This window comes from Haematobia irritans, chromosome 1, assembly GCF_050003625.1.
Source record: "Haematobia irritans isolate KBUSLIRL chromosome 1, ASM5000362v1, whole genome shotgun sequence".
Taxonomy (NCBI): domain Eukaryota; kingdom Metazoa; phylum Arthropoda; class Insecta; order Diptera; family Muscidae; genus Haematobia; species Haematobia irritans.
The window spans coordinates 281,381,502-281,387,501 of record NC_134397.1 but is presented as its reverse complement, the minus strand read 5'-3'; the positions used below and the strand labels follow the sequence as shown (position 1 = coordinate 281,387,501).

At 32.0% G+C, this 6,000-nt stretch overlaps 1 long non-coding RNA gene across 1 annotated transcript; it reads right to left on the bottom strand.

The window, feature by feature from the left end:
* Nucleotides 1-369: 369 nt before the first annotated feature.
* Nucleotides 370-5,674, bottom strand: LOC142228414 (uncharacterized). The gene is made up of 2 exons (XR_012720156.1): nucleotides 5,446-5,674; nucleotides 370-1,166 (listed from the first exon to the last, which is right to left on the bottom strand). It is a non-coding gene; the product is annotated as an uncharacterized LOC142228414 (long non-coding RNA).
* Nucleotides 5,675-6,000: the final 326 nt, after the last annotated feature.

The window sequence follows — 6,000 nt, the reverse complement described above, 5'->3', positions numbered from 1 at the left end:
TTATTGTCTTTTTCTTAGTATAGCATTTAACTATATGGCTGCTCATATTGTATTCCTTAAAATGGATTGTTAAAGAAAAGTAAATTTTATTATAACTTGATGGTGAATAGCCCAAAGCAAATTTTCACAAAGTATGTATTCCTTAAAGTGGATTAATTAAGAAAAGTAATCGTGAAAAAATAGCAATTTTAGCGGCTAAACTCGAACTTAATACCCACCTTAAGGTGGGTATTACAACCAATCTTACAATCAAATTTACATACCATTCATATCTTTTGAGCAAGCTTTTTGCGAAATTATTATAGAATCTTGATATTGAATGATTGTGGATCGATAGTCTAAAATTTTGACAGAAAATACAATTATAAATAAATTTTTATGTTTTTATTAAATATTTTTGATTAATTGGCGGCTACATTTGAGTCGAGATGAGTCGACATATTCGGCGGCGGATTCGACTGGCAAAAATAGGTCGGCGGCGGTTAAAATCAGCGGCGCGGCTCGGCGGCTTCATTCTCTGATCAACAGTTTCTTTACGTGATTGGATGATTTATCAAGATGTGTGAGCCCGCCATGTGCCACTAAATTACTACCATATGGCAACCGTATTGTGTACAACATAAGTTCGTACTCTTCATTCTTTAATAACATTCCAATAAAAGTAGTCCGTTGTGAGTTCATTTATACAAGCATTTAATTTACAAATAAGTGTGACACAGGTACGTTAATATTTATGTAGAAATATTACGTCTTGTTCCAGTGTCTTAGATTATACTCTGTTTAAATTTATTAATTTAAATCCGGCAGAGGTGAATTCAAAGTCATCTGTGGGTATGCGGTCTGTTTATATTCCAATGGGTGGTTAGTGGAAGGGTTATTATACTGATAAATCCAAAAATTATTCTCAGAAACTCTTCGAAATGCCATCAAAACAATTTCCATTGAATTAATCAAGATATTTATATGATCTTCAATTGAATGTCCTTTGAAAATGCTTCCAAGGTCAACTTTATCATTCTAGGTAGATTTGAGATTTAAGTTTAAGATGTCATTGTAAAGCTTTTTGGGCTTTTGATATTGGTTTAGAATATGGAGTGTTGAATCATGTAAACGGCTTTTATTTGAGATTTGCATAATCTTATTCTGATGTTGATGACCATGAATAGCTAGAGCAAACGAAATTTATAATAGAATATAGCTAAATTCATTAAAAAATAGCTAAATGACAAATATTAAATTAAAGAAAAAATTATTATTTATATGGAGTGTTGAATCATGTAAACGGCTTTTATTTGAGATTTGCATAATCTTAGTCTGCTGTTGATGAAAATATAGCTAAATTCATTAAAAAATAGCTAAATGACAAATATTAAATTAAAGAAAAAATTATTATTTCAAATTGAATTGAATTGAAAAACTTTGCAGCTTTCAAACATAGATTATAGAATATCATAGACCTTATAATACATAGATGATCCACTATTCTCTTTAAAAAAAATATGTCCGTTCCAAAAATTAATTTTCTGACATTTCGTTTTGATTTTTTCGTAAAGAGTCAGTCCCAAACATTAATTTGCGCGCATTTGCTTTTGTGTTGTTCATAGACCTTATAATGCATAGATGAGCCATGGGTGTCAAACTATGTTTGACAGTTCCGAAGATTAAGAATAAACGAGAAAAATAAAAGCACGTTTACATTCTCTTTCGTTTTCCTTTTTGTAGTTTGCCAATTTTACACCAAATTAGAACGTTTATGATGCACCAGAGGATTTATAAATAAATTAATATATTAAAAGTTCATATTTGAACAAAAAATTGTGACCAACACCGCGAAAATACCAACAACACAAAAGCAAATGCGCGAAACTTAATGTTTGGGACTGACTCTTTACTAGGGTTTCCATATGGATAATTTTCAAAAGAGAACTTTCGCTTTAAAAAAAGAGAACATTTTAACTAAAAAAGAGTTTCCAATAAACAAAAATTATTAAATAATTAATAATTTTATTGATGTTAAAATTAAAATATTAATAGTTTCTAATGATAGAAACATCGAAATAAATATAAAATAAAACAATAAAGAAACAAAAACAATCACATTTTCTTAAAACATAAACAAAATAAATTGACGACGACAACGTATTTGCGTATTTACGTCGTACGTTCAATTACATATATTTCTAATTTTTACGCCGTACTTCGAAACGTCGCAATTATGTTCCGGCATTTAATTTGTCAACAGATTTAACCGAGTAAACAATTAGTGGCGAACAATTGTGGCGAATTCCTACTAAATAAATAAAATTCCATCAATCTAGGATTTTTTTGAAATAGAATACATAAAGAGCACTGTTGGACATAAAAATACGGCACCAAAAAAAGAGAGTGAACAAAAAGATACGAACACAAAAAGAGAACATGTTCTCTTTAAAAGAGATGTAATGGACAGCCTACTCTTTACGAAAAAATCAAAACGAAATGTCAGAAAATTAATTTTTGGAACGGACACATTTTTTTTAAAGAGAATAGTGGATCATCTATGTATTATAAGGTCTATGGATTAAGAATAAACGAGAACAATAAGAGCACGCTTACATTCTCTTTCGTTTTCCTTTTTGTAGTTTGCCAATTTTACACAAAATTAGAGCGTTTATGATGCACCAGAGGATTTATAAATAAATTAATATATTAAAAGTTCATATTTGAACAAAAAATTGTGACCAAAACCGCGAAAATACGAAATTTAATTTTGAGCAGAATTGCTCTTTACGAACAGCACAAAAGCAAATGCGCGAAAATTAATGTTTGGGACTGACTCTTTACGAAAAAATCAAAACAAAATGTCAGAAAATTAACCCATATTGACCCAACGTTCGATTTTTCGAACACTATTTTAATACATTTTCCTCGATTTTTTTCGTAGTATTTTTGACAATATAACAAATATTAATTGACTGTAGGTTGAATTTTGATACCTCAGCTATACGAATCAGTTTTTTTTTTCAAGTCCAGTTGGATATTTTAACCCTTTTGGCACCGTTTTAAAAATCTTATTTTTTGTTCTAATATTGTCCGGCAGTTAATTCTACCAAAATCCACAAAATTTCAAAAATTAATGATGAAGTTTTCTTTAAAATTGTTTAAATTATTTGTAATAATCGTTAAGTTGCGAAAAATGTTTGATATCTACGAACAATCTATTGATATATGCGAGTGTTAGATTAATCGAACACTGGGCACTATTTAGCATCTTGTGTTCTAAGTTTTGTTTATGATTTTCGTTAGCTTTATTCTTTTTTGGCGGTTGCTTCTAGATTATATTAATCAGTTTGTTCTGTTATTCTTCTATGTTAAGAATGTAAAATGTCAAATATTAACGTTTATGACAGAAAGAGCTGAATTTCGTAACGGTATTATAGAAAAAGAAGTAAGTGAACAAGTGTTTTGGTTTCTATTGCGATCGTAAGAATCAACTAGCAGAAAAGGTGAAATTTAATTTAAACAAGTATATACGGCCGTAAGTTCGGCCAGGCCGAATCTTATGTACCCTCCACCATGATTTGCGTAGAAACTTCTACGAAAGACTGTCATCCACAATCCAATTACTTGGGTTGTGATATCTTAAAACTTCTTAACATCGTTTTCTATATATAACTATAGACCGATATGGACCTAGTTAGACATGGTTGTTAACGGCCATATACTAGCACAATGTACCAAATTTCAACTGACTCGGATGAAATTTGCTCCTCCAAGAGGCTCCAAAACCAAATCTCGAGATCCATTTATATGGGGGCTATATATGATTATGGACTGATATGGACCACTTTTGGCATGGTTGTTAAATATCATATACTACCACCACGTACCAAATTTCAGCCGGATCGGATGAAATTTGCTTCTCTTAGAGGCTCCGCAAGCCAAATCGGGGGATCGGTTTATATGGGGGCTATATGTAATTATGGACCGATGTGAACCAATTTTTGCATGGCTGTTAGAGACCATATACTAACACTATGTACCAAATTTCAGCCGGATCGGATGAAATTTGCTTCTCTTAGAGCAATCGCAAGCCAAATTTGGGCGTCCGTTTATATGGGGGCTACATGTAAAAGTGGACCGATATGGCCCATTGCAATCCCATCCGACCTACATCAATAACAACTACTTGTGCCAAGTTTGAAGTCGATAGCTTGTTTCGTTCGGAAGTTAGCGTGATTTCAACAGACGGACGGACGGACGGACATGCTCAGATCGACTCAGAATTTCACCACGACCCAGAATATATATACTTTATGGGGTCTTAGAGCAATATTTCGATGTGTTACAAACGGAATGACAAAGTTAATATACCCCCATCCTATGGTGGAGGGTATAATAAAAGTGTAATTTGTAGTGGGAAAAAATGTCGAATCGAGTAATAACTGGCGATGAATTAGCAGCAATTATTCATGATTGGAGTGATGATGAAAGTGAAATTTCTACTATTTGTATTTTGCCTCCAGAAAATGTTGGCGAAGTTACGGATTAGGAAGATTTATATGGTGATATTATTATAAAACAAAAGGTTAGCACATGTAGCATATTATTTTATAGATTTAAGAAACTAATAAAATGTTTTACAAAAGACCGGTGTCGAAGTGATTTGTGCTGGGGTTTACGAAGTAGAAGAATTGAATTTAGCCACCAGAGAGTACGTTACAGTGGACATACCAAATGAAAAGGAACAACAAACCATTGACGTAGGTGCTTCCACATCTGCCGGTATCACCCATTCGTCCAAACGCAGACGTGTTGAAGTTCCTCCGAGCGCTGAAGAAGTATATAAAAAGTTGTCATTATTTGGTACGCCTAAATGGACAAGAAAAGCTAACAAATATTGCTGCTTTGAATAAATTGAAAAATAAATCATCTCATTGCGAAAATCGCAGAAAACAAAAAAAAAGTCGATTGCCATAAACCAGCTTCTTTTTTATGTAAGCGATGTAATTTTCCACTTCATACATATTGTTTTGAAATAGATCACAAATAAGATAAATAATTAGCTTATATTACATTATCTTTTTTAAATTGAGCTAAAATATAATAAAATTCTTCTAAAAAAAATCATAATAATGTTTTATTACATACTTGGTAAAAAAATGCTAAATACTGTCCAGTGTTCGATTATTCGAACACCCTATATCTCAAGAACTAAAATTCTAAGAAAAAATCTGATGCCAGATTTGAAGTTTTTGGAACAAATTACCCTAGTATACGAAATTTGGTGAAAAAAATCGAAAAAAAATTTCGCTTGGGCGTTAATGGGTTAATTTTTGGAACGGACACATTTTTTTTAAAGAGAATAGTGGATCATCTATGTATTATAAGGTCTATGCGTCAGACGATGTCGTTATTCTTGTGTTGTTCTCTTAAAGACTTCTAGATGTATGGTTCTTTTTATACCTGTATGTCTGTTGTAATTGTTTGACACATATTCGTCTTCTGTCTGCACGCAGACCAAGTTCGAATATGAGCTATATCGGTCCATGTTTTGGTGTAGCCACCATATAGAGCGAACTTCCGACTTTACTTCTTGGAATTCTAGAAACTGTAGTTTTTATCCGATTTGTCTGAAATTGGAAATCTAGAGGTATATTGGGACCATAAATAGGTGTGTCTAAAATTATGTATATCGGTCCATGTTTTGGTATAGCCCCCATATAGACCGATCTCCCGATTTTACTTTTTGGCCTTCTAGAAGCCCAGAAAATTAATTTTTGGAACGGACACATTTTTTTTAAAGAGAATAGTGGATCATCTATGTATTATAAGGTCTATGGATTAAGAATAAACGAGAACAATAAGAGCACGCTTACATTCTCTTTCGTTTTCCTTTTTGTAGTTTGCCAATTTTACACAAAATTAGAGCGTTTATGATGCACCAGAGGATTTATAAATAAATTAATATATTAAAAGTTCATATTTGAACAAAAAATTGTGACCAAAACCGCGAAAATA